Genomic DNA, 19,314 nt, shown 5'->3' on the forward strand with positions numbered 1-19,314 from the left:
GCAGAGGTTGCAGTGAGCTGAGATCATGTCACTGCACTCCAGCCTGGGCGACAGAGTGAGACTCCATCTCAAAAAAAAAAAGAAAAAATTAACTGGGCATGCGGGTGCACGACTGTAATCCCAGCTACTCACAAGGCTGACGTGACCGAATTGCCTGAACCTGGGAAGTGGAGGCTGCCGTGAACTGAGCTTATACACACTGTTCTCCAGCTTGGTACACAGAGCATAACTTTGCCTCAAAAAAAACACAAAAAACAAAAAACAAAAAAACAAAAAACACACAAAAAAACAGCAACAACAAAAAAAAACCCAAAACAGACAGACATCTGTTCAGGTTTACAAGTAGAGGAGAAAAAGCCAGGAATTGCATATTAATGAGAGGATCTTACACACATATTTGAAGGAAATTCTATGCATAAGATCCCCTATGTAGTCACATATACATCTATTGTCTTTATTTAGCTATAAATATTATGAGGCACACAACTCAGGTTTTTTTTTTTTTTTTTGAGACAAGATCTTGCTCTGTCACCCAGGAGTACAAACACAGCTCACTGCGGTTTTGAACTCCTGGGCTCAAGCAATCCTAGCGCCGCTGCTTCTTGCGTAGCTGGAATCACAGGCATGCACTACCATTCCCAGCTAATGTTTAAATGTTTGCAGAGCTCAGGTCTTGCCATGTTGCCCAGGCAGGTCTTGACCTCCTGGGCTCCTGTGGTCCTCCTCAGGTCTTATTTATTGCTTTTATTTCCTCTAGTACTATAGGAAACTCTCTGTAAAGTAGGTTCCTAGTAGAATGAAGTCAGCACTTGCCCTTCAAGGTCACGGAGAGAAAATTCAGAATAATTACAGTCTACTTCAGACTTTTTTTTAAATCTGAAAAGGCAAGAATCAAACTGTGAGTGCCTACAGTGAGCTTCAAATCCACTCCATCTGTTTTTTTTTTCTTTTCTAGATTTATGCCATTTCCAGAAAGTACCCACAGTTTAATTCATGACTAACAATGGCTTGAACGTGATGTCTCGGTGACTTAGTGAGGCTGGCTGATAACTGGAATGTGTATGTGGAGGAGGAAATCTAGAAGGGTTATGGGGACAGGGGAGAAGCTCCTGTGCCTAGACCCGGCAGGTGCTTTAGGTTGACAGTTCATTTGACCACACAGAAATGGCTCAGTAGCCACTTTTCGGGATCCTAAAGCCAGCCATTTCTAGCTTTGTGATTTTTTTACCTCTCTAGTTTCAAAAGCTACAGAAAACTGTTCACCCACTATTATCCTAGCATCCATCCCTAGGAGGCAAGCAGTTAATAGGGGGTTGTTTTTCAAGAAAGTGAGAGGGTGGGGAAACCACAGAAAGGTCAGGAGAACTCATAAGACTTTGTGGTAAGATTAAGCCGAGAAGTCAGATCTGCTCCAGCATCACTCTCCCACAATACAATTCTTTCCTCACTATTTCCCTTGCTAGGTCTCTCCAGGCTCAATGACATTTGCAGTTCAGCACCACTTCTAACAGGCTCTCAATTATTCTGAGGTGGGTGACCAGTCTGGCCGTGAAGGAGATCCCTCAGCTTGGCCTTTGGCCTTGGGCCTATTGCATTGCTTATTCCTACCTCCTGTCAGCGGAAAGGCAGGAAGTAAGGAAGTAGAAGTAAGGCTTCCATCAATCAACCTAGTTATATATGGGCGGCTCCAGTGAAATGGGGAAGAAAACAGACACCTTAAAGGGACATTTTCGGATGATTTGAACTTGATTTAGTGCCATTCCAAACCATCATCACTATTACTGGAGACACTCGAGTTTTGTGGCATTGAACTAGAGCTGAAACATTGTGAGAGATGAAAGGAAGCCTCTGAGAGGCTGTGATGTAGCTCATCCATCCATCCCTTCACTCACCCATCAAACAGGTGCTTTTTTCTCAGTCAAATAATTACATGTTAGTTTATTTCAAAGAAGCTAATAACTATATAATTTACTTATCTTTGGTAAGGCATACAATATTTTAGATCATAGTATGACTGTTTGCTGAAGGAATCTTATCAGATGCAACATAATGTAGTGCCATTGCTAAGTCTCTTCAGGTGTTCAATCTGTTTTAGATTACAAAATTAAAAATCAACTTTATGATTTAAATCTTTATGATGTCCCAGGAATATTTATGCTTTCACAAAAATTCTAAATAATAATGAAAACGGGCTTAGTCAAGTTTCAACAGAAATGAGAATGATGGAACTCAGCAGATCACTATTCAATTTCACCACATGGCAAAAGTAGAAATTAAAATATGCTAAGTTCCCAAACCCTTTAGGGTAGTTGCCTCCTTAACACTGGAAATATCTCTGTTTTCCCTACAGAAAAGGGTTCTTGGGCACTCACAGCAGGAGGCTACAAGATAGTTCTTCTGAACTTTGTTTTGGTCCTGCTATGATTTAAGTAGTGGCCATTGGCAAATCTCTTCATATTCTTCTATTTCAGCTTACCAACTTCTGAAACCCAGTTGAAGTATGTTTTCCGGCCAATCAGAGGGAATTGCTAAACTGGGGTAGATAAGGAATTTCTGGACCCTCTTTTTTGAGTCTTTTCTTGGCAATGCTGCACACTCTAAATGGCAAATTAACCATGAGGAAGGAGGGAAGATGAGGAGACAGTGAGGAAGGAGTGAGGGGGCACATGGTATTGGCCAGTTTTGTCCAGGCAACTTATTAGATTTTCATATTAGAATCATTTTGTTTTTTTGCATGCAACTGCTGCACCTGTCTGATTTCACGCAGAGGATATAAACCTCTCCTACACTGGCCCATTTATTTTTAGGTGGGGGTTAGTTTTTGTAGTTACACTGGTTTCTCCAGGCACTAAGTGAGCCACCATGCTTTCTGTTCCTGTCTGAAGCCTGGAAAAAAAATTCCTACAAGGTTGATGAAGGGAAGGGAGGTGATCCATTCGAGAGGGTACAGAGTGGTAAGGATTTGAACTAGAATAGGAGTGGCAGCAAAGGAAGGGATGAGGTGTAGATGAGATTTGGCATTTGTACAGTCTTTTATCCCATAAACAGTATAAAGAGAAACTACAGAACTTACTCTCATAGAAACAGTCTCAAATATTGTCTTAAGACAAAATCTGCATGTGAGAAAGCCTGAGTTTCTCACTTATGTGTATATTTATAAAAGTCACTTATATTTATAAAATGGAACTGTCTAGTTCAAGGGTGCATAGTTATTTGGAGGAAAAGTTGGATTTGAAGTAGAATTTCTTGTTCTTGGTCCAGCATTTTTTTCCCTACCTATAATCCCTTTGGGACCATCATAAGACTCAACTGTGTAGTCATGCTTTCTTCTTGTAATTAGAAAGCTGACCACAGTGTGTGCTTTGTATATTTGGCCCATTTGGATGTTGCCTCCCTTTCTCTAATAATTCACTACGCATAAATCTTTTCAGGGATAGGGGAGGATTTGACTCCTGTTATATATACAATATTCCCATAAAATTGGTAGAGGAAGGCATGAAGGCTGCCACTAGGGGGAGCAGTAGTTCTGGAGGGGGGGTCCCATGCAGGGCTCTCTGGGAAGCACCACCAGGCGAAGGAAAGGGCTTGCTGCAGAGATGGAGGCTTGCTTCAGTTTACCTAGCCTGATGACTAGAGAGCAAGGTTTCTAGAAGAAAAAAAAAATACATTCTTTGTATTTCAGGCGTCTACTCTATTAATTTAGCTTAATTTGCTAGCAGCTGATTTCTGTCAGCTTATATTTAGGTTCCAAATTTGACAGGCTTGCTTTAGAATGGGCAGGCTGAGAAACATAGGGCTGCTTTCCAAACAAAACCAATAGGATTCCTTTGGGCTGTTTTGGAATTTATGGAATCAGAGGATGTGGGGACATAGAATGGGTACAATCAGGACCTACGCAGCAAGTGGTACCATGGTTATGTTAGGTATATCAATACTCCCTGCCTTCTTCCCATACCCGTACCCCACTTCCTTTTTACTTTTCTATGCTAAAACTTATTACTTTCCTTCTTTGACCCTACTTTTAGCCAGAAAATGAAGGAGCAGTTTTGTTTTGCTGGGGGCCTTTATTTGTAAGCTTCTTTGTGACCACATGCCTTCTTAAGCAGGCTACAAATTAAAGACCAGCTGAGAGGGCACAAGAAATTGTTTTAGTTATATAAGTAAAAATCATTGTCATGCATGAGCGTGAGATAGGGACAACATGCTCATGGGCCAGTTCTACAAAGTATAATCTCCTTCAGGCTAAATCATCTCCTCTGCATTTGCAGTGTGCAGTGCTTAAGGGCTCTTACTTGAAATAAAGGTGGCTCTGGGTATACAAAGGAAAGTGTCTAGAAATTCTGTGAGTAGGGTGGCATCATGGGGTCCTCTGGATCTTTGGCTCAACCCTGAACACCACTGTCTTGTGTGAGTCCACTTCTCAAATTGATCTCCATGGCCAGCTATGAGGAGCTGCCTTGTTGAGGGGAAGACTTCCCAAAGTAGAGCCAAGAGGCTTGGACTCCAGTCTAGAGTCGTGTGGTGGTCTTGGGCAAGTCATCGACTCTGTGAGTCTTTACATTTTTTCTATAAATTGAGGCTAATGCTGACCTCAGAGTGTTCTTGTGAAGATCTCACAAAAGAGTAGATAGACTCATTCTTGCTGTTTTTCAAGTAAAAAGGTCTCAGCTTAAACACCAGACACATCTAATAAGTGATTTTTTTTAATGGTACATGTAACCTAAGTAACCTTGGAATTTCTAGTTGTCAGACAAAATATTCAGGCTCTGGGTACAGAAATGCCCATCTACTACCTGGGATATGTTATTGTGCCACCTCAGGCCTCCCGTCCCAACATGTACACATTCCTCAACTATTTTAGGCCTCAACACAGGACTGGAAGTGAGAAATTATGGGTGTATCCTTTCTCTTTAGAACAGTGGCTTTCTCATCTTTTTAAAGTTATCTGCCCCTCATCCCAACACAAACTTGTCACTCTAGTCAAGATGGCCTCTTTGAAATCTCTTGGTCAGCTTGGGGCTAAAGACAGGCTCCTCTTGCTCCCCTTCCCTTAAGAATAAGTTCAAGTTCTATTTCCTTGTGCCAACACACTCCACAAGAGCCCATCCCTTTCCTGATGTAGTTGTTAAAACTGCACTACAAAGCCTTTCCAGTCAACAGTGTCCCATTTCTTCAGTGAGATTATAAATTATTACCTCATTCCTAGTTCTCTCTTCAGTATTCAGCACAATGCTGGCACACCAAATAAATACCTAATAAATACTCATTTGGTTACCTTCAAAGCAATGGGGACAAAAATGATCATATCCACAATATAGCATAGCAGACAGTGGTTCAGAGCACAGACTCCGGAGCCATTAATGGCGGGATCAAGACCTTGCCCTGTCACTTAGTAGCTCTGTCCCCTTGGGTAAGTAATTTACTTCTCAGGGACAGTTTCCTCATTTCTAAAATGAGGATAATAGTACCTACCTTGGGTTTTTGTGAGGATTCTATATAAGCTAATGTGTTTAAAGGACACAGAAAAGTACCTGGCATGCAGTAAAAAACTACAGAAACACAGATGATTAAGATTCTGTTAACGTTTGTTAACATCGCCATGATCATTATCATTCACTCTTCATGCCAGAGCTTATATGTTTTAGATGTTGTGAAGACACTGGGGAAACTGAAAATGTAGAGATTTCATGGAAAAAACGTAAATTGGGTTTACAGAAAGTGAGCAAGGAGTTTGCTGTGTGTGGGACCAGGCAGCGGGAGAGAGGAGCAGAAAACTGAGGCCACAGGGCACGCTGGGTTGGCAACTACCTTAATTCCATTCTTGACTCAGGAATCTCTGAATAAGGACAACGAGTTATCTCCATAGCTGTTATTAACACCATTAACCAAATACTGAAATTTTAGAACACTAAAAAAAAAAAAAGCTAGAATTCTGCAATTTCAGAAAGGAATATAAATAAGAACAAAAGAATTGGAGCTGAAAAACAGTGAACTCAGGAGCAAGTAAGCAAAGTTTGCGCAAAGAACATTAGTCCTAAATTCCTGTTTATAGGACAAGATGGTGAGGTGTTTTCCTTATCTTAAAATGAATAGTTTTTTTCTGCTTAGGGATTCCTTAGATTAGGACAACGGAATCCGCCATAAAGCGGGAGTGGGTGCCAGTATTTACAGACATATGTATATGCTTTATGTGATTTAATTCTCACTACCATGATACTAGATTGATGTTATTTTCCCATTTTAGAGAGGGGGCAAAAGTTCACTGAAGCAATTTGCTCAGCTAGTACATGGCGGCATCAGGACTAAGGAATGATCTTTGACCGTTCTTAAACTGACTGCATCCAGGAGTCTACTGGGGCCTCGCTGAAAGGCATATGGTTTGGCCTCATTTTCGGTGGGGGGCAATTAGCGTCAAGGTTTGTAGTTACTTGGGGATGTGGACAATCACTAAAAAATAATCTGGATTTTAGATAGTTTCAAACAGGAGGCCAAAGGAATGCTGTGAGATTTCTTCCATGAGCAGGATTATTTTTCTGAAACCCAAAATTATAGTAGCCCAGAGGCTTGCAAGGAAGAATTTTATTTTGTACAAATATTTTGGGCAACAGATTTGAGGTTCATGAAGAGTTTCATATCACCATTTGGCGAGGACAACTTTTTTTAACCTTTGCTGTTTTTAATGTGATTGCCAACTAAAAGCTATTTAATGCCAGAAGCTTCATGATTGCTCAGATGGAAGTATAGAAAATATTTTTGGAATGGGAAAGGCCACCTGACCACACATTCTTAATCATGGCTGCCTTCTCTTTCGCCAGACCCCTTAACTTCCTTCTCTTTCAGACGTTCACAGAGTCTTGAATTTGCTAATAGGTGTATCCTATCTGCTCGCTGGGAAACTCATTTCAAATTACAAACCTCTGCATGAAATGACTGACCGGATTTCCTGCTCACCTAGGACAGGGGTCCTCACACTGCAGCCAACTGCCACTTGCTTTTACAAATAAAGTTTTACTGGAACACTGCCCTACAGGTTAAAGTATTATCTGTGGCCACCCTCACACTACAATGGCAGAGTGGAGTAGTTAGAACAGAGATAACATGGCCTGCAAATCCTAAAATGTTTACTATTTGGCCCTTTACTAGCAAAGTTTGCCGACTTCTGGCATGTAACATGGAAAAATGTTTATTTCTGGTTTATCTCAGTGACATCCTTATTTATACCAAAACAGTTAACCACTTTTGTGGAACTCTGCCACGTGCTAGGACCATTCTTCCAGGAAGAGTAATTAAACTGCTAGGGGGATCTCTGGAGATCCCCTTGTGTTTCAGGGCCTGATTCTATGGCTTCCCTTGTGCTGTCTGGTTGCCACTGGTTGTCCACTATCCTCCAGCGCTCTTCACCTGCATGACTCATGATGGTCATTTCTGTGACCACTGTGTTGACACTCACAATGCTTTTCTTTTGCTGAGGCTTATGTATTTACTGGGATGGTTCTTTTTCTCTGGCTCGCTATCCTTACACTTTTCAACTGGGAAAAACATTTGTCATCTCCATTTCCTTTAGCTCTGTAAGGGAAACAAGCCAAACCAAATTGAAACGGGTTTATTTTTCCGTCCCTATCTTCCCTGCCTCTAGTTTTTATATTATCTGCAAACTTGGAAACTGTATTTCATGTGCTTATGACTTTTACACAGAGCATTATTCACAACTTTGGTTCTGAAATTGACCCTGGAGGAATTTCCCATCTGATCCTCACTTCCATTCTGTGAAGTTTCCATCTGCTGATACTCTCTGCTGTGCAAGTTAAAGACTTCCAAATATGCCTTAATTCATCTCCTATTCAACACCACTTTGGAACACTGTACAAAGCTTTCTGAAAAATGTAATCATTTAGAGGCTACAGATTTCACTTTCCTATCAGCTCAGAGATGATAGCAAAGAATGGCAGTAGAATACCAGCACCCACCTCATGATGCCTGGATTTAGGCTGATAATTCTCCATCATGCTGTTTTCTAGAAACCTTGCTAACCCAACCCTTTGAACAACTACCTAGATGTTCCTCAAATAAGAGTGAAGCTTCTTAGTTTGAGATGTCCTATAAGATGGTGTGATACGATGGCCCCATGTCTAAATGACAATGATTTTGGATACTGACAAATGAGTATCCATTGTGTGTCAGTCACGCTACAGACATTCTCTCTGTTCTTTGCGCTCTTTCTAGTCCTAATGGCAGAATAAAACCTAGGGCCTAAATGTATTGGCATCATTTTAATTGAACTAATAAGAAAACCAAGGTTCAGAGAGAGAAAAGAAGACTCACAATACTAAGTGGCAGAACTGGGATTTGGGCCAAAGCTGCTCTGATTCCAGCCTTACTGTCTCCTACCACCATGGGCTGCCCTGTGTGCTAGCTCATGTGCCATCAGGTTGCTCCTCTGCTGAAGGCGGTGGGGAGGATAAGTTGGAAAACCTAGGCCCGGAGGAGAAGGAAAACAGGAAGAGGCTTAGGGATTAAAAGGCTGAAACTCCTTAGACTTAGCCATTTCCCTAGGATCCCATGTTAAGTGAAGTATCACCTGGAAATGACCTCCTACCCACAGGAAGAAATAAGTATTTTGTTCAAGCATCTAGTTTCATGTATTCTTTAGGTTCACCTGCATTCCTTTTGAAAAGAAAATCTTACTTAAATGCTTACAAACTTATATCAGCTAAGCTATGAGGAATATGAGATATCGGGCTACTCCTGATCCAATAGGGTTAAGTGGTGAGCAAGGACTTCCCTGACAGTGTGCTGCTATCAGCAGCATTGAGGTCTTTCTTGGGGGAAGATCAATCTGCATCCAGTCACTTTTCCTAATTCGGTAATCCAACCTGCATCACCAGTTTTGGAGAATCTGGCTTTTCTCTTCTATAAGGAAGTCAGCACTGCCCTTCCAGGTATTATTTCTAGAGCTGGATTCAGACATAGGAATATTGAACATATATTTGTCCATATTACATTAGCCTCTGGTAATAGATGTGGGGAAGGATAATTTACCAGATTCTTCGGCTAGGGGTGTTACATTCTACCCAAATGCAGATTGGAGTTAGCTTTTGCCTGAGTCTCAACTCTAAATGTGTGCTCAGCGTTTATACAGAATAACTGAAAGCGAGGAACAGTTCAGTGTCATCCTGCCCGTGGACTAGGTCTCTAACCACACATGCGCCTGGGCCATCAACACTGTAAGCTTACACAGTCATAGACACACACAAATGGAGTAACTGTAATGTTTACTGAGTGCCTAATGTAGTGCATATTTGCATAGACATGTATATGTAAAGGTAGAGCCATTGGTAGAAGAAAGGGCTATCTCTAAAGCAGAGGTGCCAAAATAAAAACAATAGCCTAATGAGCTGGAAGCCAGTTGCTGGAATACAGAGTGTTAATTTTTCTGGGTCTAGTTGATTGCAGTGACTTTCTTCTAAAACAGTGGCAAATCCCTGTATTCAACCAAGGTTATAATCAATAAAAAGAAATAGTTCCAAAAGCCAGGCTGCCTTAGATTCAAATCCCAGCTCCATTACTTTTTTTTTTTTTTGAGCTGGATTCTCATTCTGTCACCAGACTGGAATGCAGTGGTACGATCTTGGCTCACTGCAACCTTTGCCTTCTGGATTCAAATGATCCTCCTCCCTCAGCCTCCCGAGTAGCTAGGACTAGAGGCATACACCACCATGCCCAGCTAATTTTTGTATTTTTAGTAGAGACAGGGTTTCACCACGTTGGCCAGGATGGTCTGAATTTCTTGACCTTGAGGTCTGCCCACCTCAGCCTCCCAAAGTGCTGGGATTACATGCGTGAACCACAGTGCCCAGCCCCAACTCCATTACTTTTTAAGTGTGAGACTTTGAGCAAGTTAATCTGACATCTCTGTGCTTCAATGCTAACATCTGTAAAATTGTGATCGTAACTTCAAAGGGTTATTGTGAGGATAAATGAACACCTGAAGCTCAATGTAAGCGCTCTATAAACGTTAGCTGTGCAGAGGAGCCTGATGGTTTCTCCACTGGCCTGCATGTGATGTGAGATCGGATGCTAGGAGATTTACTCTCTGTACTTATTCACACTACAGCAGTGCTTTCAAATCGCACAGTTGTGTGTCACAGAATCTCATGGTTTCCTGAAACTTCTTTGGTGAAGAACATACGGGCAAGGCACAAATGTTTAGTTGGGAGCAGGTATCACTCTGGAACTCTGCCACAATGGCATATTAGAGACTGGAAATCCAGATTATGCAAAAACATGCAGCCCACAGCCTCCTGACAATTAGAAAACCTCCCTCCTCATCATGCACATCCAACTATTCATTCTTTTGTTCATTCATTCAGGTTTTCATTTGTTGAGTATCTATCATGTTCTTAGAATTAGGGAGAAAATAAGACACATTCTTAAATATATGCCCTTGATGATGATTAACAAACTCTAGAAAAACCAACAGCTAATTGTAATATACAATGGTAAGGCTGAGACAGTATTGTGCTTAGGGTACTATGTGGGTCGCGGAGGGGGTCATCTGACCTGGCTTTGGGGATAGGCTTCCTGTAAGGAAGGGCAGGAGTTATCCAGATGAAGTGGGTCAGAAGGCCCCCAGTACATTTGTGAACAGCAAGTATCTGGGTACTGCTGAAGGGCAGAGCTCAGTGCTATGAGGTCGAGGATATGGGAAAGAGATGAAGCTAGAGAGATAAGTGGATGCCAAATGATAAAAGGTGTTGTGATCACACAGAGGCATCTGGACCTTATCCTCAAGTGATAAGCCATGAAAAGAATTCTAAGCATGAAAGCAGCATGGACAGGTTTGCTAGAAAGACGCTCAGGCAGTAACACGGTGAATGGCCTAGAGGAGGAGGCAGTAAACGTCTCTATAAAGGGATAGATAGTAAATATTTTAGGCTTTGAGGGCCACCTATAGTCTTTGTTGTATAATTTTTTGTTTGTTTTTAATAACATTTTAAAATTGCAAAAGTCATTCTTTTAATAACCCTTTACATCATGCCTGGCTTCAAATCCCAGCTCTACCGCTTATTAAGTGTGAGAACTTGAGCAAGTTAACCTAACAGCTCTGTGCTCAATTTCATTGGCTCTTTTAATAACTCTTTAAAAGCCATTCTTAATAATGCTTTAAAAAATGTTAAAGCCACTGGCTGTAATTTGCCAACCCCTGGTCTAAAGAAGGCAAATCTAGAGTCAGGAAGCTGTTAGCATAATCTAGAGCTGATAAAGGCAGACCAAAGTACAGGGGATGAGCAGAGAGAAAAGTGGTGTGATTAAACAGCCAATGAGGAGCTAGATTTAGAGATTAAGGAGAAGAAAACGGAAAACTTTTTTTGGCTTGGGAAGCTGTCTGTCTGGGAGTACTCCTTACTATGTAGGGATTCAGGAGTTTTAGCTATTAGAGTTATGGAGCATCTGGTTGGGGACACGCAGCAGACAGCGTCAGAAGATAGAGGCGAGAAAGATTTGGTCTGGTGCTAGACACATGGGAATCATCAGCATAAAGGGCAGCCCTGAGTTACCAGCATCAGTGCCTACAGGGCGAGACCCTAAGAGGCTGGGTAAGAGGTAGGTAGAGGAAGAGAAGTCACAAACAACAAGAAAGAATAGCTAGAGAAGTAGGAAGAAAACCAAGTGCATATGGTTTTGATGTAGCAAGAAAATATTTTTAAGAGGAGATGGTAAGCCTGTGTAGAATGCTGCAGAGAGGTCACATTAGAGATAAGGGATGCTTTGAGAGACAGACAAAAGATAGCTTTTTTGAGGGGGAGGAGGAGTGGGCTTTTTTTTTCAAGACGAGAGTATGTTGCACGTAACCTTAGGATGTGAGGTGGGCAAAAAGAAGCCAATTTTCTAATAAAGTCAGTGAAAATGCTATGATAAACTATAATAAACTCAGTAGAAATACTAAGTAGGACTTAAATTCATAATTAACAACCTTGGGGGTTAAGTATGGAACGTAGAATTCTACTTTGCATCCAAAATGTTTCTGGAATGAAAGTTGGCTATTTTAAGGCTATAATGTTTTCAAACCACTCTGGTACCACTGATGTACTAGGCCCATGAAATGAGGCTACAATAATTCTCTTCTGAGAGACTTTGCACGGTAGCAATATGGTGAAATCCGTCAATTACAGATCAACAATAGCAACACAGATTCAGCAGTAAAAGCAAAGACAACATGAGGCCGAGTTCTTGTTTTTGAAATCAAGTGCTATACAGCCTTCAGAAAAAAAAATTACTACCCCTGATCACTATACTGAAAAGTCCAGTTCACCTTATAGGGGGCTGCATTACACTTGGTTATTTTAAACTTTAGCTAGTCTAGAACTTTTCCAGAAAATGGCAGAAGGTTTGGAGCGTGGCACCTTCCGCTGTGTCTTCCTCCTTCACACACAAGCACTCCCATTTGCATGGTCTGGGCTTTCTCCAATCCAAGGCCCAGTATGAACAAAATTTAGCCCTGTGCAAGTACATCAGTTGATGGTAGTCTCAGAGAGAAGGCAGGAAGACAAGAGATTGCTTGGAAAAAGGAACCCCATGCTTCCTAAGTGTGTCATTCTTAGCATATCTATCTCTACCAGGTCTTTTTTTTTTTTTTTTTTTCAGATGGAGTCTCTCTCTCTCTCTCTCTCTCTCTCTCTCTCACCCAAACTGGAGTGCAGTGGTGTGATCTCGGCTCACTGCAACCTCCACCTCCCGGGTTCAAGCGATTCTCCTGCTTCAGCCTCCTGAGTAGCTGGGACTACAGGTGCATGCCACCACACCCAGCTAATTTTTATATTTTTAGTAGATGGGGTTTCACTATGTTAGCCAGGCTGGTCTCAAACTCCTGACCTCAGGTGATCCACCCACCTCGGCCTCCCAAAGCGTTGGGATTACAAGCATGAGCCACCATGCCCAGTCTCCACTAGATCTTTTAGCTGAACTTATAGCAAGTGTACTGTATAATTCTACCCTGAGGTTCACCTTCCTCCCTTCTTTTCTCCCTGTGCTTCTTCAAAGTGATCCTCGAATCTCTGGCTTCAGAGTCATCTGTGCTGCTTGTTTAAATCCAAATTATTGATCCATACTGTGTTTCTAATGGTAGGAGAGGATGAGAGTCGGCATTCTAACAAACTCCTGGTAATTATTACACCTGTTGGATTTTTGAACCCCTCTTCAATCTACTTTTAAAAGTTTAAAAGTTAAAAGTGAAGTATTCTGGGGGACGGATCCAAGATGGCCGATTAGGAGCAGCTCAGGATTGCAGCTCCCAGCAAAAGCGTGGAAGGTGAGTGGATGCCACATTTACAGACGGATTTTTATTGCCCACAGACCAGGAGATTCCCAGGCAGAGGAGCACCACGGGTCGCCACGTGCAGAAAGCAGAAACTGGATGCCTTTCTGACACCTTAAACTAAAATTAACTCCAGGTGGATTAAAGATTTAAACATAAGACCTAACACTGTGAAAACCCTAGAAGAAAACCTAGGCAAAACCATTCAGGACATAGGCATAGGCAAGGACTTCATGACCAAAACACCAAAAGCATTGGCAACAAAAGCCAAAATAGACAAATGGGACCTAATCAAACTCCACAGCATCTGCACAGCAAAAGAAACAGTCATTAGAGTGAATTGGCAACCAACAGAATGGGAAAAAATTTTGGAATCTACCCGTCTGACAAAGGGCTGATATCCAGAATCTACAAAGAACTAAAACAGATTTACAAGAAAAAAACAAATAAGCCCATTCAAAAGTGGGCGAAGGATATGAATGTACACTTGACAAAAGAAGACATACATGAGGCCAACAAACGTATGAAGAAATGCTCATCATCACTGGTCATTAGAGAAATGCAAATAAAAACTACATTGTGAGACCGTCTCACACCAGTTAGAATGGCGATCATTAAAAAATCTGGAGACAACAGATGCTGGAGAGGATGTGGAGAAATAGGAACACTTTTACACTGTTGGTGGGAGTGTAAATTAGTTCAACCGTTGGGGAAGACCGTGTGGCGATTCCTCAAGGACCTAGAAATAGAAATTCCATTTGACCCAGCAATCTCATTACTGGCTATATATCCAAAGGATTATAAATTGTTCTACTATAAGGACACATGCACACGAATGTTCATTGCAGCACTGTTTACAATAGCAAAGACCTAGAACCAACCCAAATGCCCATCGATGATAGACTGGACAGGGAAAATGTGGCACATATACACCATGGAATAGTATGCAGCCATAAAAAACGATGAGTTCGTGTCCTTTGTAGGGACATGGATGAACCTGGAAACCATCATTCTCAGCAAACTGACACAAGAACAGAAAATCAAACACCTCATGTTCTCACTCATAGGTGGGTGTTGAACAATGAGAACACATGGACACAGCGAGGGGAGCATCACACACTGGGGTCTGTCGGGGGGAAATAGGGGAGGGATAGTGGGGGGTGGGGAGTTGGGGAGAGATAGCAAGGGGAGAAATGCCAGATAAAGGTGTGGGGAGGAACACAGCAAATCACACTGCCTTGTGTGTACCTATGCAACAATCTTGAATGTTCTTCACATGTACCCCAAAACCTAAAATGCAATTAAAAAAATACAAATACAAATAAAAACAACAACAACAACAACAAAAGAGAAGTATTCTACCAGTTGGAGTTCAATACAAATTGGGGTTCTAAGTTGTTTCATCCTACACCAGCACTTGAGGGTTTCTTAGTTTCTAGAGAGAAGGGTTCTTGCCTTATTTATCATCTCAACGTATCTAATGCCCAGTAAAGGTCAAAAGCATTGTAGAGTTTACTGCAATGGCTCCTTACCAGCCCCCAACTTCCAATCAAGTATCTCTACAATCCACCTGCCACAAGTTAGCCCATGTGAATATGTAAAATGCTAACCAGGTCATGTCACTTTCCTGCTTAACATCCTCCAAATTCTTCTATGGTACTCAGACTAAAACCTGAACCTCCCCTTCCCTTGGTCTCCGGTTACCCTCACAACCTCGTCCCATACTACCTCTACCTTTGCCTCCCCTTACTACAGACAGCCAAATGAACTTCTTTGGAGCTCTTTCAACCAAAGCTATTGTCCCTTTAAGGTTTTTGCACTGCCTTTCCCTTGTCCAGGAGTGTTCTTCCTTCTCACATCACAGTGCTGAGCACTGGGCATCATTCGAATCTTGGTTTACGTGTGATCTCCTTAGCATACCCATCTAAAGCGGTCATCAAATCATTCTCCTATCATACCCGTTTTAATTTTCTACCCAACACTTACCACCACCTGACGTTTTTCTTGCTCACTTTTCTGTGTTTGTTGCCTTTCTCCATTCATTGTTAATTTATTCACTATTATTTAGTACCTGCTTGGTGCTGGTTACTGAGGATACAGCAGTAAAGAAAGTCTCTAGCCTTGTGGATAGGCAATCAACAAATATGTAGATAACACATCAGATAATGATAAAATTATCTAAATAGAGTTAAAGGGATAGACAATGATGAGGGGTGCTCATCATACAGTGACAAGGAAGGCCTCTCCAATATTTGTCATTTGAGCAGAACTCCAAAGACATGTAAACTCCAAGGGAACCTAGTTTCATTTATCACAATATTCGTATAAAGTCGATGTATAGCTGGCATATTATAGTTAGTTAGTAAATACTTAAGGAATGAATAAATATGCATAGCTCTCTTTTAGCACTTATAATAGTACATTTACTCCTCTGGCTCCCAAACTGGACTTTGAATTTCATCAACAGGAAATGAATCTTCTTTTCCTCCATCCCTAGTACCTAACATAGAATCTGGCTTAGAGTAGGCGTGAGAATGTTTGAAGAATAAAGGATAGAGAAAGTGGGGATTAAGATGAACCAGCCAGTCATAATATACTAAGGACACCCTGTAAATGACTGCTTGAGAAGCTGACTTGCACTTCTAAGAATCATGTGAATTTCAACAAGTTATATAAATGATGAGACACATCAGTATCAGAATTGATAGTGATTCTTTTCTAAAACTAATGTCTTTCAAATCAAACTTTGGAATACTTAAAAGCAAAGAAATAACAGACTTCTCTCACTTTTGTCTGGACCTATCTTGCTGGCTCATGCTATTTGGAGGATACTTGAACAAACTGCAAAGTCCCACAAACCAACACACAGCCGAATCTTGCAGACTCTCAGAAGGTGGATTTGGGACTTTAGCAAAAACAGACTAACTGAACTGTAACACTGGGCATTTCAGCACATCTCTGTTTGAAAATAAATGAGCATTTCTGAATCACTACCAGACATAGTAATGATGACAAGCAATGAAACCCAACACAGAAGAGGTCACCAACGGCCCACAGCAAAGCAATCCCAAAGGCAGCATGCTCTGTGCAGATACATTCACTCTTTTCTCAAACAGAACTTAAAAGACATAGAAAACTAAGCTCCAGCCATATTTCTTATTGACCAGCCAAGAAAAATGGAAAAATTATGATGTCAAAGATCAGAAATGTAAATCTCTTATTTTTCCCTACCACATGCCATTTAATTGCATTGAAAAGCTTAGTCAAGGCTAGATCCAGAAAAAGAAAATTTCTGATGGTGGCAAAAACTGTTTGTTCCTGCCTCTCAGGGGTTTTCCCTCTTACCCCCTTAGTGCTACCCTCCCCCACAACAGCGTCCTGGATGATGAAGGATCCAGGACTTGCCCTCTGCTTGCCTAGGCCCAGGGCATCAGTGTTCTTAGCACCTGGCTGCCACGTCTCTGTTTCTAGAAGATTCCACTGAACTTTCTCCATCTTAAAGCCATTGGGGTTAGACTCTCAATGCCCATTAAGGTAAAAACTAAAAGGCCAACGTGTGTTTTCTAAGTGCTATTTCAAGAATTATTGGTGTTCCTGAGATTACTAGGCCGAAAAAATTGTTCAGTGATTAAAGGAGAGCTTTGAAAACACAGCATACTATATTGTCTACTTGGAAGGTCACAACACACACTGGAATGCTTAAAAGAGTAAAATAAAAAGAAAAATCCCAAATAATTTTCAGTTGGGGGATAGTTAAATGCATTCAGGAACAGTAATCAGCTGTTAAAAAAGGTAATATAGACCACTACATACTATTACAAAAACATCTCCTAGACATGCTGTTAAGTAAAAACCGAGTCACATTTCTGAACATGACTAATATCCTATTAAAAAACCCAAATCCTATGTGTGCATACATGCTTTTTATGTAATACAGTAAAATAAACATTCTAAAAGGATGTATACCAAATTATTAAGAATGATAGCCTCCGGGGAGCACTGGGGGGGATGAGGGAGGCTTGTACTTTTTATAGATTTAGATATTATTTGAATTGTTTTATAGCCCTTTTATTACTTTTATAATAAAAAATCAAGTGTGATATTAAAAAAATAGACATAAAATCCAGCAGTACATACATCTGTTTAGCTTTAAGTTTACCCTTCTCAAACTCTGTGATCACTGAGCCTGTTTGTGGAACATTTAGAAACAACTTGTGCCACAACTTTTGAAGTTACTGTGGTCAAAGTTCTCCCATCAGCATATGGGTTTTAACCTTCTGTGACCTTCTGTAAATAAGGGAAGGAGGGAGGAGGGGCCTGGGAGATGATATGGTACAGCCCCCTCATTTCTGAAATGAAGAGACTAAGACCATGAAAAGTGAGGGGCCTTGGCAAGATCAGCTCGAACCCCTCCATGCTTGTCTACCTTTTTCCACATCATCCCTGCAGTCACCAGGTGACCTAGATGGGCCACGGTCCTTGGATTTCATAAAAAGTCTCCAACACTCAAAGAAATTGTCAGGACTTCCAAGTAAACCAGGAGCTCCATGTTCTCCCTGCAGGCAAAGGCTGAACAGAATCCTGATGACCCCTGCCCATTGCTCTGTCTTGTTCCACAGCTTTTTAGGAGGAAGTAGGAAGATGTTAATTCCCATCTTTTCCCTCAGGCAGTCAATTGTGATTCTCTTCAATCCCAATAGTACCAATCCCAGCCAACAGACCCAGGGGATGGAAGTAAAACTTGGTACCTACACTTGATAAACTGTCTGGTAGAGGAGAGGGCATGATGGTGGTGTAATAGGCATAGCAGGTGTGCTGACAGGACTGAGTTGCAGGGCACCCCTCATCTCCCTGGGGCCAGACACTGGAGCTGCCACTCAGTGACCTCAAAAAGTTTGACTACAATCTTCACAACCATGTTATAAGGATTTTTGGAGAAAATGACAGAGATAACAGCAGTGAAGCTCATCAAGGAAAGTATGAGTGGTGGGGGTTGGGTGGGGGGCCTCGGGAACAAAGGGGCAGGTTAAAAGCACAAGCTCTGGGGCATGCTGCCTGTGTTCAGACCATTTCCAGTGTTTCTATGCAGGTCCAACATCTGTGCCTTAGCTTTCTATCTAGGGCGTGGTAACAATAACCTACTAGTTCCTAGGATTTTGGGGGAAAATTAAGATAATGCCTTCAAAGCACTGAGCATACAGTAACAGCACAAAGAAATAGTATTGCTATCAAAGCTATTTGGTCTATAAGTACTAAGGCTGAGAGGCAGTATTATTGACATTTCAAAGGCAAAAAAAAATGATGTGCGCAGGATGGACAAAAGTTATTATATGTCTGTTCACCCAGTCTCAGAAGAGTAGACAGAACTCTTCCTTGTAATGAAATAAACTTGATATTGAACACTTGTTTCAGCTCTTACTGAAGTATGATCTTGGGTGAGCTGCTGAACCTTGGTTTTCTACATAAAACTGGAGGTTAATGTCAATCTTGTGGATTGACTACTGGAATAAAAAATGCAGTTACTTATAAATAAACCTGGCACAGTGCCTGGAACAATAAACGCTGGCTTCTTTCCTTCCTTACCAACAGCTAGCAAGCCAGAGAAGAGGATTAGTGAAACAATAGCATTTAGATGTAGACTTAATGAAAAGAGCATTATGCTTGGATTCAGAGAAGATAAATGGTTAAAATGAGGAATCTAGACTAGAGGATCTTGATTCCGTGATTCTTTAAAGTGACTACCCACAGGGAAGTTCTTTTTTTGTTACATATGGTAGCTCTGATGCCTAATAAATAAGACCTTCAGTAAGTTACTTAACTTTATGTGTTTCCTCTTCTATAAAGTGTAGGTAAAAACTGTATCCACTTCTATTCAGTGAGATAAACAAATAAAGAGTTTACATTTGCCTGGCAGATAGTCACTACTCAATTAATGACAACTATGTTCATTGCCAGAGCCCCTGTAAAGATTAAAAGAGACAAAATATGTAGAAAGCATG

The 19,314-nt window shown here is 41.2% G+C and overlaps 1 protein-coding gene across 2 annotated transcripts in view; it reads right to left on the bottom strand.

Annotated features, from left to right (window-relative positions):
* The window catches only part of ADAMTSL1 (ADAMTS like 1), a 330,890-nt gene that overhangs the window by 110,899 nt on the left and 200,677 nt on the right, over window positions 1–19,314 (bottom strand). The window lies entirely within an intron of this gene.

This window comes from Cebus imitator, unplaced genomic scaffold (assembly GCF_001604975.1).
Source record: "Cebus imitator isolate Cc_AM_T3 unplaced genomic scaffold, Cebus_imitator-1.0 Scaffold267, whole genome shotgun sequence".
NCBI classification, from domain to species: Eukaryota; Metazoa; Chordata; class Mammalia; order Primates; family Cebidae; genus Cebus; species Cebus imitator.